The 22,777-nt window shown below is 39.0% G+C and overlaps 1 protein-coding gene and 1 long non-coding RNA gene across 3 annotated transcripts in view; one reads left to right on the top strand and one right to left on the bottom strand.

Moving 5' to 3' along the window:
* Window positions 1-7,011, bottom strand: part of Rassf8 (Ras association domain family member 8) — a 143,312-nt gene extending 136,301 nt beyond the window's left edge. For both annotated transcript variants that reach the window (XM_046435450.2, XM_058576439.1), the window contains exon 1: window positions 6,882-7,011. The gene's annotated coding sequence lies outside the window, so the exon portion shown is untranslated. The remainder of the gene's footprint in view (window positions 1-6,881) is intronic.
* A 482-nt stretch (window positions 7,012-7,493) lies between these two features.
* Window positions 7,494-22,361, top strand: LOC131423868 (uncharacterized). Its single transcript, XR_009225976.1, has 3 exons — window positions 7,494-7,627; window positions 9,189-9,313; window positions 19,716-22,361. It is a non-coding gene; the product is annotated as an uncharacterized LOC131423868 (long non-coding RNA).
* The last annotated feature ends 416 nt before the right edge of the window (window positions 22,362-22,777 follow it).

Below are 22,777 nucleotides of genomic sequence, written 5' to 3'. Positions count from 1 at the left end.
ACACTATGGTGACAGAAAGTAGAACAGTCATTCAAAAGGTGGGGTTAAGGATGGAAAATGAAAAAATTATAAGGGCAATGAGAAAATTTGAAGGGGGTGATGAATATATTTATTATCTTGATTGTGGTGATGATTTCACATGCATTTATATAGTCAGACGATGCAAATTATATAGTGAAGTATGTGTAGTTTATTGCATGTCAATTATATCCCAATAAAGCTGTTTTGAAAAAGAAATACATGGGAAGTCATTATTATTAAAGAATAAAAAATAAATACAAATAAACTACTATAAAGTTTCCTGACATTTAATGTATCAGGTATGAGAACCTCTTGTAAAAATGATAGATTTTACCTTAAACATTATAAAACATCTCTAGTTTATTTCTCACTGGTATTTCTGGCAGAGTTTATATATTAAAAATCTATTTAAAATTTTAAAGCAAAAATAAGAATGAATTCTTACTTTTCTGAATAATGTCTATTCATTAAGAGAACACTAGTTTTTAACACATATACTTATATTTGGCATAATAACTTAAGTGATCTTTCAATAATAAAATTACTATAATTAAGAATAAACATGACATAGTACTCAGAAGCTAATGCCAGTTAATGAAATGACAAAATATATCACCCATAAGAATAAAACCTGGTGGAAAATAATCATGACACTCTTATTACAACCTACATTTATACCTAACTTACTATCAAAACAAAGAGTAAAACGTATGCTACTTGAATAGGAACTATTTTTCTTAATGCATAAAACTTTGACAGTCCTGGAGCTAACTGTAATTAGCTTTGTGCTACATCTGAATAGGATTTTTTTTTAAATGCCCCAAATAAGTCTTTTAAATTCTACATCAGGCTGTGAATTAAATAGGTAATAAATATTATTGGTGCTAAGGAGCTACAGGCAATTTGTTCCAGGTCACTACAGTAATAAGTAAAGGGGACAAAAAACAACAAGGGTTCTGAATCCTAACTTTCCTCCACAATGGTGGCTACTTGTGATGAAAATGTCCTGGGGGCACAAAAGCCCTGCACAGAGCAAATCATGTGGTTTGCCCTTCTCCAGCCATAATCCTGATGTCTTTATTACAGGTAAAACTGGGTCTAAATAAAAACCAACATAAGGCAAAGGGTCTGGTTAAAGGAGGCATATGTCTATCTTCCTGACCAGCAAAAAAGGAATGTGAAATGATGGAACAAGAAGAAGAATTTCCTTGAGTGAAGGAAATGTATGAAAGCATAAACTTCCTCTTTATGACTGAATGTGTAAACTGTGCACTCCTCTTTTGGAAGAGCACCCAGAAGAGGGTTTGGCTTATCCCAGGAGCTCAAAAACACAGCCCTAACCCTCCCTGTTCTCCAATCCAAGAACACCCTAGCTGATGAAAGCCTATATACCACCAGGAGGTATCAATTTGGAAATCTAATGGTTGAGGGCTGAGGAATGAGTTCTAAAGACAACAGAATCAACTCTAAGGTCCTGGGTATACTAAGTAATCGACAAAATACAAAGCTAGAGTTAGAATTACAAGGTGATAACTGAAAGAAAACTATAATCCCAAGAATAAGCCATGAGAAAATGCACATGATTATGTAAGAAGTAGAGATTACATAATCAATAATAAGACTTACATCAAACTAATATTTTGTAAAGAGCAACCACAAAACAAAAATACTGAAAGCTTTAGAACTTCTTTGGCTAAAACAGGAATGCTTTAGTGAGGAGAGAAAAAAAGCAACTTCCCCACCTCTAGGTGGCTCCCAGTTTTAAACAACTATTTCTTTCCCTAACTGGTCAAAGAAATGTCTAGTGACATCAACACCTGAACAGTACCTAACATCCTTAGAACTCCACCTCTCATTTTTCTCCTGGAGTTTCCCTACCTTCCTTTGAATCTGCCACTGAGCAGTGGATAGCAGCTGACTGGTGTGTTATCATGGGATATGGTATAAAATAGTATGGCATAAGACATTTTTTTTCCTTTCACTAATCCTATACCGATGAGAAATGCATAATTATTTTAATGATGTACTTACAAAAGGATTAGCTACAACAGAAAATCACAAGGGTAACACTAATTAAAAGGTGTCTCAATTTATTACTAATATGAATTTTCTACAGAGTCCAAATGCATTAATTTTACTTGATATCTGTGAAGGCTCTTAAATATAATTCATATAACCAGCAAAGAAGGAACATAGAGCAGAGTTGGACTGGCTTTTATGTCACTTTCCAGAAAGCAAACTTAACAATGATAAATAAGGCAATGGAGATACAAATACAAAACTGATATTACTATCTTATTCATTATATCAACAAATATTTATTGAGCACCTAATATATAAAGGAATAAACTAGGCATTATCACTGCCCTTATGAGCAAGAGAGGGAAATTAAGCAATAAAACAATATGTAATTCTAAAATATGGTAAATATTAAGAAGGAAAAGATGAATATACTGCAAGGGAGAAAATTAAGGAAATCTAATTTACATAATGATAAGATTGGCCTTCTTAGAGAAAATATAGAGAAAGGATATTTTAGCTAGCACACCAAAATGAAAAATTACTAAAGGTGATGGCCCTAAGAGAGAGAGACCTGGCACAGGAGCAATAGTCCTGAGGCAAGTCTGCTGAGAACTGGCCAAGATGCTGGCAAGAGATGTAGGTGAGGGGGCAGAGACCAAATTACACAGGGCCTTGAAGGCATGTTAAGGATTCTGTATCTTACCTAAAGAATAAATGTGCTGGGCTGGGGTTGTAGCTCAGTGGTAGAATACTTACCTAGCACATATGAGACACTGGATTCGATTCTTAGCACCGCATAAAAATAAATAAATAAAATAAAGGTATTGTGTCCATTTATAACTAAAAAAAAAATTTTAAAAAGAATAAATGTGTTACCTGGGAGCCTTAAAAACAAATGACTCTTTTTCTTCAGGTTGCTGTTGGGAAAACAAACTGGAAAGAAAGGGTATACAGTGTCGCAGGAGGCTACTGAATCTGGAAGAAGTAACAGTAGCTTGAAGTAGGATGGTAGCATGTTAAAAGATGAAAATCAGATAGATCTGAAAGAGATTTCCCAGGAAAAATGAACAGGATTTTGTGGCAAACTGGTTTGGAGTGGTTGATAAACAGAAAAAAAGAAGAGATGAAAAATAGAGAAGGAACAGTTCAAAAGTCTGGAAGTCATGAGGTCAGCTCTGGAGAAATCTGAAATGTAGCCATTTATTGGCTAAGACAAGTCAGGCACTGTATTAGGTGTTCTGCTCATTGTAACATTCCTTATAGAAGTAGCATCCCCATTTTACAGACAGCAAATTGTAGATCACAGAGGTTGAATAGCTGGACCAAGACTATTTATCTTGGAAGTGAAAAATTCATACCTGCCACCCCAGTCTGTCTGTCTGGTTGGAGGGTAAACATTATTTTCATTATACAGAATACTTGGAAACTATATTTTTATCTTTCAAACCTATTTAGGGTTGGAACAAGCAAATACCCAATGAGAATAAATAGGTGATACATTACTTTTTTAATTCAAAATGTCAGATTTGTGATGCATAATGTTTTCTTATCCAAATCCCATCCCCATTCCACTTCTACTTATAAAAAATTTTGCAATGTTTGAACACTAGCAAGACATCTAAGACCTTAACATTTTATAAAAATTAGCAAAACCATTATACCAGGAATTAATCATAATAAAAAGAGCAACAATAATCCAGAAGCAAGCAAGAGGTTTACTCTCAAGTCATTATATACATTAATATAAGACAGACTAAGACATCAGTAAGTAATCTTGAAAAACCGCTCATTTCTCAAACTGCAAGACATTCACATCAAAAAAAATTTTTTTTATCTTATTTTTTTATTTGGTTGTTCAAAACATTACAAAGCTCATGACATATCATCTTCCATACATTTGATTCAAGTGGGTTATGAACTCCCATTTTTTACCCCAAATACAAGTTGCAGAATCACATCGGTTACACATCCACATTTTTACATAATACCATATTAGTGACTGTTGTATTCTGCTACCTTTCCTATCCCCTACTATCCCCCCTCCCCTTCCCTCTCATCTTCCCTCTCTACCCCATCTGCTGTTGTTTAATTCTCTCCCTTTTTTTTTTCCCCCTTTCCCCTCACAAACTCTTATATGTAATTTTGTGTAACAATGAGGGTCTCCTTCCATTTCCATAGTTTCCCTTCTCTCTCCCTTTCTCTCCCCCCACTAGTCTCTGTTTAATGTTAATCTTTTCCTCATGCTCTTCTTCCCTGTTCTGATCTTAGTTGCTCTCTTTATATCAAAGAAGACATTTGGCATTTGTTTTTTAAGGATTGGCTAGCTTCACTTAGCATAATCTGCTCTAGTGCCATCCATTTCCCTGCAAAATCCATGATTTTGTCATTTTTTAGTGCTGCGTAATATTCCATTGTGTATAAATGCCACAGTTTTTTAATCCATTCATCTATTGAAGGGCATCTGGGTTGATTCCAAAGTCTAGCTATTGTGAATTGTGCTGCCATGATCATTGATGTGGCAGTATCCCTATAGTATGCTCTTTTAAGGTCCTCAGGGAATAGACCAAGAAGGGCGATAGCTGGGTCAAATGGTGGTTCCATTCCCAGCTTTCCTAGGAATCTCCATACTGCTTTCCATATTGACCGCACCAGTTTGCAGTTCCACCAGCAATGTACAAGTGTACCCTTTTCCCCACATCCTCGCCAGCACTTATTGTTGCTTGACTTCATAATGGCTGCCAATCTTACTGGAGTGAGATGGTATCTTAGGGTGGTTTTGATTTGCATTTCTCTGACTGCTAGAGATGGTGAGCATTTTTTCATGTACTTATTGATAGATTGTATGTCCTCCTCTGAGAAGTGTCTGTTCAGGTCCTTCGCCCATTTGTTGATAGGGTTCACATCAAAAATTGATACAAGCTACCAGAAAGAGAAGGCTGCAAAAGCCAAGCACTAAAAACTCAGATTAAAAAGTCACAATTAAAAAAATATAAAAATAAAATAAAGGCAAAAGTAAATAACATAATCATGTATGATTTTAAATCTGCAGTTTGCATATATCACAACCAAACTCAGGACATACACCATAAAAATGACTTAAACATCCTCTTCTCTTTCTAACTGCTTTTCCCTGCTGCACACTGACACTTCTACAAACTGAAATGCCTTTCCTATCTGCACAATCCCATGATTTGCTCCCTCTAGGGGCTCCTAATGTCCCTAGAGTTACTGAAGCCCAGAAATAAGGCTTAATCAATGAACCTACAAATAATTCAATGCATTACTGCCAATTGTGTCAATTATGGAAAGCGCCATCATGAGACTCTCAAAAGGAGGGACAAATTTTGAGATGGGGAGATTTTTGAAAGATACAATCACCTACATAACAAATTATATTTTGTTCCATTTGATCCTTCAATAAAATAATCATCAAGTTATGTTCAGTGTTTTTAAAGTAAGGTACACTCAGGTGTAATTTTGATGGTTTGGGGAAAGATCTCCGTGGAAATAAATAATATTAAAAGTACCATTAGTATGACCACTAAAAGAACTCACACAAACCACTTCCCACACTGTGCTGTGTCCTGCATCCTGATTCTTGCATCCACGGCCCTGCACCTCTTCCTGCAGAGAGCTGGCTGGCATTCACTGCTGCCTCATCCAGGCGAAGGGCAGGATGTTGAAAGCCCATTAAGAAAGCTTCCCATTTTCTGCTCCTTGGTAACATGATCGCAACTCCTGGCAACTACCAGATGAAAGATTTTTTTTTTTAATAAAGAAAAACGACGTGAATCAGAAAACAAAAGAGTCTGAAGAGCTGAGATCTATACATATTTAAAGACGGATCTAATGAAGAATTGCTGAGCCACAATCTACTGGAAAATCCATAAATGTTCGTCCCCGCTGTCACCAGGCTGGAGAAATTTTTAAAAATGCAATGATTTGCTGTATTGACAGGACTAGCCTGACAGGTTTAAATCAGCTAGGATACGTGCCCTGCATCGATTTCCCTTCTAAATCCCTAAAGATCAGGGGCAATGTTGACCTGCAATTATATCCTAAGATTGTGCTGCTCAAGATTCCATTTGTGTGTGGGAAAGTAGTGGTTCAGCAACACCAGGCGGCTCTATGATGCTAAAACAGCGACGCAACACTCATTAAGAACCCAGGTTTCGTCTTATAAAACCCTGCGGTACAAGGACTCAAAGCTCATGTTCCTTAAAGTTGACGCGTATCAGGCTTTCTGCGATTTGCCCTCTCAAAGTTTCTAGTTTGCAGAATGGAATTACTTTGAAAGCCCCCTCTTCTGGACTCCCCAGGAGGCTTGGCGACAGGGGGGAAAGGGGACGCACGACGGTCACCGTTCGAACAAAAATTTAAAACCTATAAACCAATCACTTCTTTTTCGGAGAAGAAAAGAAGCGTTCACCCAACCGCCACCCGGCCGGGCGAGCATCCGATTTCCATCTGGAGAAAAAAAATATATTAAAGAAGCCAGACATACATTTCCCTTCCCAACAAAAGTGGCCTCTAAACTCCCTTGCCAAGGACACTGGGAGGAAGCAGAAAAGCCACGAACAAGCCCGTACTTTTTGGTCCGAGGCGCGTGTGTGCCTCGGAGAGAAGGCGCAAAGGGTGACACACCGGGGAAAAGGTGAACCAGGAGGAGGTGGGGAGCCCGCGGCGGGACGGGGTGGGGGCGGGCGGACGACGGGACCCACGGTGCGGCCAGAGTGGAGAGGGGGCGGGGAAGGGGCAGCCCCGAGGCTCCAGGAGCAGAGGGAGGGTCCCAGGCTCCTGCCCAGAAATCGCCGCCTCCAAGTAAAGTTAATACTTACTCAGTTTCGCAACTGCGCCGCTCCCGCAGGCCGGCCGGCGGCTGGGGACTCGGCGGCGCTGGGGACACGGCGGCGCCCGGAGCCCGGCGGCTGCCCAGTGCCAGTCCCCGCGCCGCCCAGCCGGCGTTCCCCCGGCACGCGTCCCGCAGCGGCGGGAGGCCCCGGCCCCGCGGCGCGCCCTCTCCGCGCACCTCCGCGGCCGGCTAGGTGAGTGTGGACGCCACCCTCGGGGGTGCCGGGTGCGCGAGCGCGCGAGCAGCAGCCGTCCCCAGCGCCGCCGCCGCCGCGCTGCGGGTGTGCGGGCGTGCGGGCGAGGCTTGGCGAGGAACAGCGCGGCGTGCAGGCGGCCGAGTCGGCGGCCGGCTCGCTCCCGCGGCTGGTGCCTCTGGGCTAGGGGCCGGGCCGGGGGCCGGGCCGGGCGGAGCCGGGCAGCCGGGCGGCTCCGCCCCTTCGCCGGGTCGCGGGCTGAGCGCGCGAGAGGAGCGGCACGGGGGCGCCCCCCTCGGCCGGGCGCTCGGGTTACAGCCGCGGCCGCCCGGCTCCCCCGCCCGCGCCTCGGCCGCCCGCCTGCGCCGGGCGAGACTGTGTAACGGAACTGGGACGCCAGCGCTGCATTGTGGGAGCTTTCGGGCGGCGGGGGAGCGCGGCGCGGCCCTCGGGCACACCCGGGCCAGACTCCAACGGCCCCTCGTGCGTCGGCCCGCCGCGCGCAGAGGCCTGCGGACCCGAAAGCCAGACGCCGTGAGGTGACCAGCGTCTCGGTGACGCTTGCAGGAGCAAAATCTTCCATAGCCCAGGGCTGAGACTTGTAAAACTGCCCTCTAGGGTGACCCGGGAAAGTAGGAGGCCTTTTCCGCAGACGGGGAGGGGGGGAGGCTTTTCATCTGGAGTAGCTGTGATTCAGCGTCCCCCTTTGCAGCAGGCAGTGACTGAGGCAGGGAACGAAAAAACAAGCGAATGAATCACTTATGAGTAACAAAAGTTTAGAAAGGCTAGGCACCAATTCAGAAAATGCCCCCCCCCCCGCGCGCCACTGCACACACGCCTTGAAAAATAGCCGATAATCAGGGAAGGAAATCGCTACTTTGGGAAGTGCAGTGCAGACATATATGTTGTTTTCTGTTTTCACTCTTCACTTTTTTAAATTTAATGTCATGGAGTAACGCTAGCCATTGGACAAAAATGAAGTCTTTGGTACAGGCTTTGCTCACACATACCCATAACTCTGCAACAGCTATTAATATGAAAGGAGATGGGCGCAGATAATGGAAGAGATGCAAGAAAATGCTCCATTTATAGAATGCCCCTTTAATTTCAGACACCAGCTTTTTATCGTCAAAACAAGGATATTAAATTTGAAGCACAACTTGTTACACCTCATGTGATTCAGGACCTGATTGTTTTGACCCTTTGTTTCTTGGTTTTTGACCTTTTGTTACTCAAGAGCTCCTTTTTTTTTTTTTTTTTTAAGTTCCTCTGCCTTGCAGGTGGGTTGAGGAGGGAGCTCTGGTGAGACTAAAATTTGGCAAGTCAACAAACATTTGGTAGATTTGTGGAGGAGAAAAACTCTCCATCATCCAGATCAAAACCTGAGGGAATATGACTTACAGGTGACTCTATAGGGCATGCATCCTTCCTTAACTCTACTAGAATCTTTTTGAAGAAGTTGTTTAGCCTTAAGGTAAAATGTGTCCTCTAGTAGCCTTGTCAGCCTTCACTCTACAAACAGTATCAGCCACTGTCTGATTGTCAACTAATGGAAGAACTTTATGCTCATCTTATTCTGATCTTGGTGGCATTTGCCAATGTTCTCTCTTCTTAGAACTTCTCTTGCTTTAAAAGTCATCACTCTTTTGTGGAAGTCTTAAAACATGGATGAGTGATAGCAGGCAGAATTGTGACTATTAGGATGTAAGATTTTACAGAGTAGCTAGACCTTAACCTGTTTTTTTCTTGGTTACAAGGAAGGATCCCCCACTTCAGTTTTATCACACATCCAGAGGTGAACAAGTTGACTGACTGGTGACAATCAACTCCCATTTGACCAGCATTTAGTAGGATTAAGTTTACTATGATTGAATAACTATGTCCACTATTTAGGAGAAGCCCTTACTAAGATTCAGGCACCTGGTGAGGTATCCTTGTTTCCGAAGCAGAGTGTGCCTTACTGGTGGCTGCCAGAGTCACCAAAGTCATGAATTTGCCTCCATCAGTGAAAAATCTCTTCCCTACTTAGTCCTATTTACTTGCATTCTTTCTTCTGCATATAGGAATTTAAGGTGTTTTCTTTCTTTCTTTCTTTTTTAGCTGTAATCATGTCCCTGTTAAGGTTTCCTGGGATCACACCAAATGTTTTTCTTTGATGGGATGTGTAAATAACTCTACTTGCAGATTCTAATTATATTCTTGGAAAAAATATGTAACTAGAAAGGGTAAGTATTCATACTGTGAAAACACTGTTAATAATAAGATTTTATTTTTAAGAAAACAACCTGATAATTTGGATTCATAAGAGATCATTGTAAAGGGAGACAGGCTAAGCTAGAGTGCACTGGGAATGAATCGGAGATGAAGCACCTGGAGATGTACTGGCAAGTATTTAGCAATTTCCTATTACTGTTGTAACAAATTGCCACAAACTTAGTGGCTTCAAACAACAAGAATTTACTGTCTTAAAGTCCTGAAGGTCAGAAGTCTAAAATTAAGGTATGAATTATGTTTCTTCTGGAGGTTGGAGGGGAGATCATTCCCTTGCTTTTCCCAGCTTCTGGATACACCTGCATACACCTTGGTTTGTGGCTCTTTCCATTTCCTCTGTTGTCAAGGCCCAGACTTCCTGTCTCTTTCCTCTCTGCTCTCACTTCTATTTTGTGGTGAGGGGGACATCTCTTTCCCTGAGAAGAGAAATTGGTATAGAAATGTTTTTGATCAGATGTTAGAGACGGAATTGAACTACTTAAAGGAAGAGATGACAGGTGACTTTATTATTTACCAAATCTTCACCAGGGTTACTAGTTTGACTGTAACATTGGTGAAGCAGTGACTTTTTACCTCAGCTAAATCTGTATTCATCCCATGACCCATGTAATTCAAACCAAGGTGTTGATACACCAAGAAAGCCTAGTTCATAGGCTTTCTGCAGTTTATAGGGCTAAATCTCTATGCAAATCACTGGCAACTCTTTTATGATGTCCAGGGAATCATTTTGCTAAGTTTGAGACATATGTTGGTAGACTGGCCTACCAAGGAACAGCAACCTGTAAGATAGGTTTCTGGGAAGCCAGTGATTCCAGGCTTAGTAAGGTCTATGGGACACATTTATGACTCCCATTCTAGACTAGCTAAGATGCTTGTACCCAGACAGAGAATAATCAGTAGGTCAGAATCCACCAAGGGCAAAGTATTGGACACTCCCTTCATGAGGAAGTCCAGGGGGACCATCAAAATTAAAATTTTGACTTGACAAGTGGGTCTATAGTATAAGAAGTAATAAATTATGATTCTTTATTATCTGTCTCTGCCTGTCTTTTTCTCCCTCTCTTCTTCTCCCACTCTTGTGTTTCACCCATAATAAATGTACAATTCCCCGACCTCTTAAATGGTCATTCAGGTCTCTCACCACATTTCCTGAAATTGGTGTTTACTTATTGTCATCTCCAACCTCAGCCCTATACCCTGGTTAAAGCCATGGAGCATGTATGTTACACTCATCCACTGAATACCCCATGCCTGACTCAGGGCCTAGTACAGTGCTGAGCTTAACTGGTACTAGTTGAAATAATAATTAATGAGTGAATAACAATGCACATTTAATAAACTAATGCTACTTATTTCACCTTACAACTTTCTTTGCTTTTCCTCCTTCTAACATATAAGATTTTCCTCCTTCTAACAATGAAGATTTTGCTTTTCCTCCTTCTAACAATGAAGATTTCCATCCTTTTTTCAATTAATAACATTTAAAAAAATAAACTAAGGTACTGGTATTACAATAATGGACAGAACATAATCTGGACCTTCATTGAGCCTCACAGTCCATCTAAGGAAACATGCTAAGAAAAGGAAAATGAGGCAAGCAATCCTATCTAGTCTATTCCTTTCCTCTCCTTTTTTTTTTTTTATTAGTAACAGAAATCTGGTTTGTGTCCAGCTGAAAAACTTCACTGTATAACTTTCCTTGAAGAAGGAGGTAATTAAGTATAAGCCAATGTCATGTAGGGACTCCCAGAAAAACAACTCTTTATGTGTTGGTGGTAGGGTAATGCCAAGGCTACCTCAAACTAACTCAAGCCCTGTTGCTGCCTGGAACATGGATGAGATAACTGGAGCTTTAGCAACAGTCTTGTAGAATTGAGGTTATCTTGAAGCCCAAAGTCATATGCTAGGGAAGATAGCAGGAGGATGAAAAGAGCTATCCTAATAACACCAAACAACCTACCTGTAAAATTTCTTTTACATGAGAGAAAAATAGTAGATCTCTTAATTAGAGCAAAACACAGTTGCCAACTAATACAATAAATAATTATGGTGACATTAGAGGTATAAAAGGGTGTATATAAACTTTGGGGGGTGTACATTTAAGGAAATGATGAATTTTGTTTGAGGGAAAAGGAGATTGGAAAGGGATTCACAGAAAAGATGACTTAAATGATGAGTAGCTCTTCACTTGGTTTGTGTTATGATTTAGATATTAGATGTCCCTCAAAAGTTCATGTGTGAGACAATGCAAGAACATTGAGAGGTTACATGATAGGGTTGTGAGAACCTTAACCCAATCAGTGACTTAATCCCCTGATAGGGATTAACTGAGTGGTAACTGAGGATGGTAGGCTGTGGCTGTAGGAAGCATTAGGGGGTGTGTGCCTTTGGGGTTTATATTTTGTATCTGGCAAGTGGAGTCTTTCTGCTTCCTGTTAGGGTGTTCTAGCTACTTTCCTCTGCCACACTCTTCTGCTATGATATTCTGCCTCTCCTGGAGGAATGGAGCTGGCCATCTATAGACTGAGACCACTGAAACTGTGAGCCTCCAAATGAACTTTTCCTTCTGCAAAATTGTTCTTGTTGAGTCTTTTGGTTAGAGCAGCAAAAAAGATGACTCAAATAGCTTGGAAAGAAGGAATCTCAGATCTGATATTTCAGGTCATTTTTGTTGTTGTAAAGTTGGTATCTGAACAGACAGATAATGGTCTTTTTTTGTTTGTTTTGATTAGAGAAGAATGATATGATATTAAGCATAGGAAATGATGGGAACTCTTCAGGTCTATGGCAGGAAGAATTTGAAGAAGTATTAATTAAGGAAACTCTAATATTATTTTTTAATATCTATTTGCCTTCCTATGATTTTTCCAATTTTGGGAAAAAAGTAATATATATCTTCTCCTCTTTATTTCTATACATTCTAATGTTTAATCACTTTTTCACTTTGTACATGTTAGGTTAGTGAGAGATTTGGCCTAAATTACTAAGCCTTCATTTAGCCACTTTTACTGGTAAGTTTAAAAACAAAAAAAAAGATCATATTTCCTCCCCTTGTCTGTGTATGTATTAAGCAAGTAAATATGGTATTCTTTCCCATTCCTAATGAAAATCTTGTTCTTGTATTGAAACACTGTTATGATCTATAAATATTGTGATGTATTTGGCTAATATGAGGGATTTTTTTTAGAAACTAACAGTTCTCAGATGTATAGAACTTTTTATTTTAATGATAGTGTCTTTTTAGAAATTAAATTGTAGTTAACAAATAATAAATAAGCTCTTAAAAGACCCTCTAATAATCATCAGATCAGTATAATAAAGTACTATATGGAAAGAAGGTAAAGCATAAGCTATAAATGGAAACTACAAAAGGGTATGCAAAAAGGAATAAATCAAATATGTTTAAAAATAATATTTAAAGTATGGTTGGGTCTTTCTTTAAGTTTAAAAAAAAGTTATCCTTTAAAAGGATAACCCCATGAAATGTTTAAAAATCTCAATTCTTTTATTATTGTATAGGCTGGAAGAATGGATTTAGTTAGCTGAGATGATGAACTATACCTAGAGCCTATAAGGATAAGAATATTGAAGGAGAATAGTGGATGACATGCCAGCTGTTATGAAATTGCAACTTTGCAAATACATGCGGTAAAATCTGGTCTGTCTAGCGTCTTTCAACCTGAACGCCACTCACCAAACTCCCTAGACTGCTGCAGTACTATAATTGAGGTTCATAATGATGACCCTGATATAACTTCTGAATCATAGCAGAAAGATTAAATTATGTTCCACTTTAATTTCATGTATTTAATTATATTTTTATTAGTTGCAAACTGGGAAATCTGGTCTGTTTTATAATACTGTTGACTGACTAGAGCTCCTTATCAAGGACCTAGCATCCTCAGATGCAAAGGTTACACTCAGGGGTGTAAAACAAAACGCAAAACAAAAAACCCACAAAAAATTATTTTAAATGTGTCAATAATAATAATAATAATAATAATAATTATTATTATTATTATTTTGAAGTAATTTAGAGTCATCCAGTCACATTTTTAAAAATTGTAACAAATGTGTTGGTTAATAATAAGTGTCACATGGCTAATTCTTTTAATAAGTATCATAATTCATGTTCTATAGTGAGAAAAATAAGCTTAGAGTATGAGTAGATAAAGCTTCATTTTGAATTTGAGAGAATGTGATCTATGAGTCAGCCAGACAGCAAGCATAGGCATGGCCCAAGCATATTGTAAATTGAGTTGGTTGTATGTCTAAGTTTGGATTGAGGGTCCTGTCAAACTCTCTCATCTCACCTTTGGTTTCCCCAGAGATGCATTTGGTGGTTCTGATGACAGTAAGAACCTCTAATACACATATGGATCAAGTATGTGTCTTGGTCATACTCCCTGGAAGCAGAGCCTGAGACAGGGACTCTTTTGCAAGTGACTTATTGAGAGTATGCTCTCAAGAGAAATTGATTAAGGAAGGTATCATGGAACAGCAGGGATAGAGCTAAACCAGAATGTGGTCTCTGCTAGAGACCAGTTTTGACTTGATCCTGTGGGAAACTCTAGAGTAGGAATTGCACCATCCAGTTGGTCCTCTTGTCACAAGGAGGCCAGCCTTTTGTACCCCTCATCAGTCACTCATGGGCAGTAGGTTAGTATTAATACCTAGGCAAAGAGGGTAGATCTCTGAGAGCAACCAATACTCAAGGCAGCCTAAGATGTGTGCACCAGCTCAAGAAAGGGATCTGGCCAGGGCACCAAGAGTATCTACTTCACATGGAAACACTGTACTATTGTTACCGCTGTTGACCGGTGACGAGTCCTTGCTTCCCCAATGTTGAAGAATAACACCAGAGAAGCACGCAGAGGCAAGGTCAGAGTGGAAAATTAGAAGTTTATTAAAGGACAACAGAAAAGACTTCTCCCGGAGGAAGAAGGGAACCCAAGAGATGGAATCCGTGGAAGTGCGGTTGTGTTCCCCTTTTTATAGTTTTCAATGATGGAATGTAGGTGGGAAGGCCCCAGGGGTGGGACACAGGTGGGCCAAAGAAGTAATCTGGGCACTTCCAAGTCAGCATCTTCAAGTTTGCTGTTCATTAACATTTCTTTGGGATGGGCTGTCTTCAAATCTGCTGGGGCTGTTCATTAACATTTCTTTGGGATGGGCTATCTTCAAATCTGTTGGGGGCTGTTTCCTGGACTTCATTAACATTCCGAGAGTTGCTCAACTTTTCCGGGAATTCATTCTCAACATGGCCTCCATTTTAGATTTCACTGGATATTAGACCCGATTTACCTAACTACACTGACTACCTAATTTTAAATCTGGCTTCACTATGCAGCAGATCAACCTTTAATAATCTTGTAAAAACTGAAATATCCTACTAACAGTACTGCAGGGGCCGAACAACACTAAGGGTCTTGTTTCTAAAGGAAAATATATTACAAGTAAAATTAGCAAGGAAAGGAACATGTCTACTCTTCTAGCAGGGGGCCTGGTACCTTGTTTCTTCCCACCTATTTTTTTGTGCCAAGCAGTAGTAACTGGTCTTGGCTTCTGGGACTGGGGCGAGATATCCAGCAAAGGAACTAAAGATGTTAGGAAAACAGTGGCTAGATATAGAGAATCTGGATTGGGACAGGGGAAACTTGGATTAAAGTTTACATCTCAGTCCTACATGCCAGTCTCCCCACTGTTTGTTACTCTGCTAATACCCTTTGCAGCAGCCCAAGATTCTTGCCTCTCTTGGCCACCTCTGCAATTGTACTTCACTCTATTTAGACATCTCTTCCACTGCTCTTCACCTAACAAATATTCAACTTCAGCTTCTCTAGCACTTTCTAATAGTTTTCTAATGGTGAGCATGGGAAGTAAGGGAAGTAAGAAAAATCCTTCCCATGTTTCCCCTTCTAAATTTAGCCCATTAAAACTTATCAGACAGGGTGGGTCTTTGTGAAAAACAGAAGCCATGCAATTGACTGATCTGCATTTCAGGGATGTGCCTGGGAGGTGCTGGGTAAAGCTCTGACTTTCACTGTGAAAGTGAAGGAGAAGACTGAGAGCTCCAGAGGGGGAACAGGAACAGGGACAAGGCAACTGCAATTACTTCCTTCTCCCCCTACCCCTACAACCTCAGGCCTTTCACCAGCCCCAGACTTTCTGCTGAAGATACCATTTTAGACTAATGAAGATACTTTGACAACTGAGAATGGGTGGCTGTGGGGCAAATGTAGAAAGATACTGGCAACTATGGGCTTCGAAGGAAGAAAGGAAAGTGGTGTGAGTGTTTATGTTTTTACTCTGGGAATGGAAGAGAAATTTCCTTTTCCCTAAGGCTACAGTAGAAATAAATGACACTAAGAACTATGATATGGATATTATAATTATTACCACTTTGGCTGGAATTAGAACCACATCTCCTGACACTGCCCTCAGCTAAGCAGGATTTTTAGGGTAGTTTCCACCATTACAGTACTGTATAGCAGTATGGTGTGTGGACACCATGTGGTGCAGTGGAAGCTGGTTAGGACTTTGATGGCGCCATCATCCCTACCATGCTACCTTCTAAGAGAGGCTCTTCTCTTCCTGTTGCTCCTCAGTCTCTTAGCGATCCTAGCCTTCCAACCTGTATGGGAGGGGAGCCAACTGATGAAAGAAAATAGAACTTTAAATGAATTCTCATGGCCCTTTCTCATAGCTCTGCTTTTTACTGTCTGGATGACCTTGGACAAATTGTTTAAGTTCTTTGCCCTTCATTTTCTTATCTGTCAAAAATAAGGGAAGAAAGGAAAGATAATATTAATAGCATAAAAAGAGTTACTGTGAATATCAACTGGAATAATATGCATAAAGCACAATGCCTGGTATGTAAGTTTTATTGTTAAATAATATTTATTATTCTCTGAAGGTACTTTTATCAAAGGAAATAATTATAATTTTCTATTTCACTATACTCTGTGCTAGACATTGTTCTAATTGCTCATATATTAACTTTTTAAATCCTCTCAACCTTATGAGATAAATCATATTATACCTGTGTTATAGATTAGGAGGCCAAGGCATAGAGAGAGTAACTAATTTGCCCCAGGATTCCATCATTTGATAGTAACAGCTGGGATTCAAACCCAGGTAGTCCAGCTTCAAAATCTGCACTGTACCATGTTGTTAAAAAGTGAGGCAAGGTCTGGGGTTGTGGCTCAGTGGTAGAGCACTTCCCTAGCATGTGAGAGGCACTGGGTTCTATTCTCAGCACCACATATAAATAAATGAATAAAATAAGGGTCCGTCAACATCTAACAAAAAATTTAAAAAGTGAGGCAAGAATCAAAGATAATAGAGAATAAGGAATAGAACTGGCTGGCTGAGATTGTAGCTTAGTGGAAGAGCACTTGCCTAGCATGTGTGAGACACTTGAATTTGATGGTCAGCACCACCTATAAATAAATAAATGAAACAAAAGTCCATCAACAACTAAAAAAAATTAAAAACAAAAAGAATAGAATTGGCTTGGGTGGAGATGAAAAAATAAGGATGGAATTGCAAATTGAGTGTGCATGTCAGTGCTTCTGCATGTTCACCTAGCAAAGCAGGTTAACCTCCTACTTTATTTTTGAATGGTTAGTAAGTTTCCAAGTCAATTTCCAATGAAAGTGGGAAAAAGAAGACTATGACTCAGATCACTATATTTTAAAGGACATTCCTAGCAGGCAAGGGACCATCTTAGGAACATGACACAAATTAGCTTTGTGACCCTGGGCAAGTCCCTTTGCCTTCCTGCATGTCTCTAAGATGGAACCATGCATGATAATGGTGTCTTTCCAGCATTGACTGGCAGATTTAGCTGGCTATCCCAAGTTTCCTCTCTTTTTCCACTGCTCCCTGTATATCCCCTCAAGCCTGTGTATTTATTTCAAGAGGACAGCAATTCCAGGTGGGGTACATTCTTATAACAATGGCTTACAGAAATGTCTCAAATATCACATCTAGCTCTAACATTTGACTCTGTAAATCCCAAATTAGAATGATTGGTGTCATTGGAAGAAATGAGAAATGGCAAAAATAGATTGCTCTAGCGTCTAATAATGACCTAAACTGCAGTTCAAAATAGACCTAAAAAACCATCAAAAATTTTAAGTGAGGCTTTAAGATAGATTTGTACTAAGAATATAATGTTTACTAAATATAATCATGCTATATTTTATATTTCATTATATGACTTCACTCCTTTCAATTTAAATACAAGGTATCTGTATGTGAAGTGTTTAAGACCAGAAGTGTTTTAGGTTTTGGATTTTTCAAAAAAGTTGCAAATCATAATGAATTATCTTTGGGATGGTACCCAGGTTTAAACACAAAATTCACTTATGTTTCTTTTATACCTAATTCATTTCTTTGTGGTGTAATTTTATACAATATTTTTAAACAATGTTGTGCACAAAACAAGGTTTATGTACATTGAGCCATCAGAAAGCATCAATTGGGCTTTCATGTTGACCTTCAAAAAGTTTTGGATTTGGAAGTCTTTTTGATTTTAGGTTTTCACATTAGAAATGCTTACCCTGCATTCATTTCTGAGCATTGATGTTCAAAAATGTTATTTTCTAGTGAGCTCTATTAGTCACTATGGCTTTATAACCAATAAATGAATAGAGTCAATAACCTCAGACATAGCTTCATGTCACTTGTCCTTGGGATTCAACATTGCAAATTCCACACACTAATGGAATCATGACAGCATATCAAACTGAAGAAAAAGACTGGACAGTATTCTACAGGTGCTACATGGAAGCCAATAATCAACTCATCCCTGGGTTGTCTTAGAGTAATTCAAGAAAAGAAAATATTTTTTTCTTCTCCTTAGGGCATAGATTTTTTTTTTTTTTAATTTTAGTACTTGATATTCCCTAGGAAAGTACTGGATAAAACAAAAACACTATCATAATCCAGAAATTTATCAAAGAAATAGTTGATCTCCCTTCTTCTCTTTTGTATTAAAAGAGCAGTAATGATTGCACTGTGGAAGTCCTTGTAGATAAGGGATTTAATCCTGTCTGGCTATGCTATACAGCAGCAAATAAAGGTATGAGAAGAGGTTTTAGGGAAAAAAAATTATAAGTTTAAAAAAAAAGGCAAGATAAAATAAAATATGGAAGCTAAGATTCCAAGCCTGTGTTGTCAACACCCAAGCCTAAAGCTGTGTAGGAAAATACTCAGTGTAGACACAATAGCAGCAAAGGTCAAGGAGGATGATTTTAATTACTCTATTTCTAGTTGTCTAGAGTAGGAAAAGGGATGAAGTGGTAATTTGGAAGAGGAACTCTTATGGTTTAGACATGAGGTGTCCCTTAAAAGCTCCTGTGTGAGACAATGCAAGAAGGTTCAAAGGTAAAATGATTAGATAACAGGAGTTGCAACCTCTAAAGTGGATTAGTTCACAGATATGAATTTACTGGGGGGTAACTGCAGGCATGTAGGGTGTGGCTGGAGGAGGTAGATCAAAGGTACCTTTGGGTTTACCTTTTGTCCTTGGTGAGCAGAGCTCTCTCTTTGCTTCCAGTTGCCATGTCCCGAGTCGCTTCCCTCCACCATGCCCTTCTTCCATAATGTTCTGCCTCACCTTGGGCCCAGAACTATGGAGTCAGCTGACCACAGACTCAATCTCTGAAACTGTGAGCCAAAATAATTTTCTTCTCCTTTAAGTTGTTTTTGTTGGATATTTTGGTCACAACACTGCAAAACTGACTAAAAAAGAAATTACTTTGCATCAATATTTTTTATGAGAGCTCAAGAACATCATTTAGAGCTGAGTACATAATTTCAAGGGGATCACTCCCATCCAAGCAGCTTCTAACCGAGGAACCAGTTATCAGATGCCTGTTCACGGCAGTTTTACATAGGCATGAAGCAATACGCTCCATCCCTGAGTAATCGGAGTCAATAAAATTCCCTGTCACTGCACAACCTGAGCTAAAAAATTAGAATCAGAGCCTGTTGAGCTGAAAGGAGTCTTAGAATTCACATCATCTAATCCCTTCATTTTATAGTTGAGGAATCAAATCTACAGATGCCTAGTGACCTGCTAGCAGCTAATTAGGGTCAGAGTTAAGATTTGAGACAGAATACAGACAAACAATTTTTTAAAAAAACCTTCTCTGCTGATATTTGTTTTAAAGTCACATCATTTTCATTCCCTTTCTTGCCGACTTTTATCTGTTTGTACAATAATTAATGCCTCTGAAACCACAAAAAGGATTTGATTAGATAATTTGCAGCCAGTATGAGAATTATGTTTATTTTGAAAGGGGGTTTTCAGTTTGGAACTTAAATGAATATTTTTTCCATGTTTAGGCTTTAGAGGCTGAGCTCTCTATACCCTTGCAATGGTCATGGTTACCTGTGCCACCATTAGACCAAGTATGTCTTTGGAAGCAGTTTGGGACAATTTCAGAGGAGCCCACATGTCTTGTCTCTGTGAATACAGAACGTGCAGTTGTCAAGCAAGAAACCAGCATCCCTTGGTGAGTTCTGCAGTCAGTAAGCTGTGAGTAGTCAGTCAGCCTCACAGAGAACAGCCCTCTGCAGTATTTAAGACACTACTCAACCTCAGATCAAGCTGCTCAAATTTGCCTTTTACTCAAGATCAAGCATCTTCAGAAGTCATGCTGTAAGCAGTAGGGAAACTATCAAGTTGAACTGAAACAGAACAGCTAAAAAGAAGAAAACAAATGTGTACTTGACAGATGCAAAGAGGCTGAGTGTTCACTGGGGCCCTTTTTGTTTCCCCTGGACTAATTTAAGAATCTTCTGCCATGAAGCTTGTTCTAGTTTGCATTTCAATATGTTTCCCTTAATATTAAACCATGAACTTTCCATGGGCCAATTAAACAAAAATGAAATAGAGGTCAGTCTCTTCCTGAATTCCTGTCAATTATGAACATTCTTTCTCTACACTTGGTCACCTTCTCACTGTGACTGCCAATCTAAGATCCTCATTGCAGGTAGCAATCACATTCCTGGTGATTAGACCAGAATAAAAGCTCAATTGCAAGTTGTTCTCATCCCTCCCTGGAAGAGATCATGCATATGTGAGTCTTAGTCTCTTTTTCTTCCCAAACTAAAATGTGTCTCTCCCTCTGCTTCTCTCTTACATGTACACGTAGACAGGTATATGTGATGCCTTCTCTCTTCCTTTGTCTTTCCTATTTCTAGAATCCTCCCTTTCTATATTTCTATTCATTATTTTTCTCCCTCCCATATTGTTCCCCAAACTACCTTTAATGTACAGCTGGTAAATATAAGTATTTGTCTTGTGATAAAATTTGGAGGAAAAAGCAAAGTTGTACATCTTGGTGTTTATTTGAACTAAGAAACTCTGTCTTCTACAGTAAGTTCACTTTGACTACATCAAAGTATTTGTTTCCTGCCCATGCTCTACCTTATCCTAATGTAATTAAATTTCACTTTCTTTTATAAAATATACCTTAAAACTATTTCTAGTCAACAGTTTTCTACTTTGAGTACTATAGTACAGTATTGTCTTCCACTGCTGTTCATCGCAGACATGCTACATAAGGTAAATTAGCCCTTTTGAAATAATTTTGGAAACTGGCCATTTTCAGAACATTGTTTCTATGAGAAAATGAATTTCCAGCCTTTAGAACATGATTTATTTTAAAAGTTAGCTATTTCCTATGCCTGTTTGGTAACAAAAATCTTTTTGATGTGGTGACCTCAAATCAGAAAGACCTGCCTTGGTTTTTACCTTGTTAAATATTTTCATAATTGAAACGGATTAACCTATTTATTTCTTGTATTTTGTCATGTGTGTAACATTCTAGAGAGACCTTGCAATGCATACTGTTGGTTTATTTATAGTTTTTCACAATCAAAAGGCATATGAAAGCTGCAGTTTTCTGCTATTTCTATTCTTCCACTCTTCCTGGGCACATGGAGAGATTATCTTTTCTAATCTCCCTATTAGCTTGTTGACATGGTCGTGTGACTGGATATTTGTCAATGGAATATGGATGCTGGTGGTTTGTGAAACTTCTCCCTCATTTGTGTAAGAGGAAATCCCTAGCCAGGGACTGTCTCCCTGTCCCCTGTTTAGCTAGTTGCAATGGTGACTACCAGAGCACCCCGGAAGCCAACTGTTGATGGCAGAGCTGCCACCAGACTGTTGCTGGTGACTGTCGGAAGCAGAGCTCACCAAGGTAGGTCGCTTACCTGGAACTGTTACCTGGGAAACAGATAAACTTCATGTTTTAGAAAACATTTTAGTTTTAATAGATACATAATAATTGTATGTACTTATGAGGTGTGATTTTAATACAGCATGCAGTGATTTATTGAGTATAATTAGCATATCCATCACCTCAAATGTTTATCATTTCCTTGTGGTGAGAACATTCAAAATCCTTATAAATTATTATTAAGTCTAGTCAGCAAATTGTGCTATTGAATGCTAGAACTTTTTCCTCTTATCTACTTGCTAGCCAACCTCTCCCTAATGGTCCTCCCCCTACTTTTCTTTTTCTTTTAATTTTTAAAATTTGTTCTAATTAGTTATATATGACAGTAGAAATCATTTATGCACTTTGATATATCATACATAAATAAAGTGTAATTTCTTGTTTTCCTGATTGAACATGTTGTAGAATCATGTTGGTCATGCTATCGTGTATGTACCTAAGATATAATGTCTGTCTCATTCTACTTTTCCATTGAATTTTTGGGTTCTCTTTCTTATAGCAGCTTAGCCTACTCTAATACTGCTACAATGAGTAGTTTCAATCTTGTTGTAAAGTATTTTACCTCAATATGCTGAATGATAAAACTACATATGTGAGAAGTAATTTTCTTAAGAAAACAAAACACTAGACATTTTCAGCTATTTACTTAGGTTCTGATAGTGAATTTTTCTAAACATTCAAAAATGTATAAGGCTAATTTAATCTTTTAGTCAAACATAAAAAATTGTTTACCAAAACCAGACATATTTTCTAAAGAGTTGTTATTTGAAAAGGGTAATTTGTTCTGGCCTTTACTATGTGTATTAAAGGAAAATAAGTATCAGAATACCCACCTCATAAACACTTTTCTTTGATATAGTATCCCACAATAATCTCATTTTAATTAGGACAAACTTCTGCTTATAATGAAATGCACCCTCAAGAAACAAAACTTTATAGGATCACTTATAATACAATAACAAAAGAAGCATAAATCAAGGTTAAGATCATTGAACTCACAAAGAAAAATAACAAAATTTAAAAAATAACAAAATTTTTTGTAAAGTTCTTTAATCAAAATAGATACTTAAAATAACATAAAAATTGAAGTTAAAATATACAGTGTCAAATTGACCTCTGGCTAAAAAACTAAACATGTAGGCTGAATAAAGTAAGGAT

The sequence above is a fragment of the Marmota monax genome, unplaced genomic scaffold (assembly GCF_021218885.2).
Source record: "Marmota monax isolate L192 unplaced genomic scaffold, Marmota_monax_Labrador192_F-V1.1 WCK01_AAM20220418_F8-fsc00012, whole genome shotgun sequence".
Taxonomy (NCBI): domain Eukaryota; kingdom Metazoa; phylum Chordata; class Mammalia; order Rodentia; family Sciuridae; genus Marmota; species Marmota monax.
Note: the sequence above shows the minus strand (reverse complement) of the source record. Positions and strands in the feature narration are given on the sequence as shown.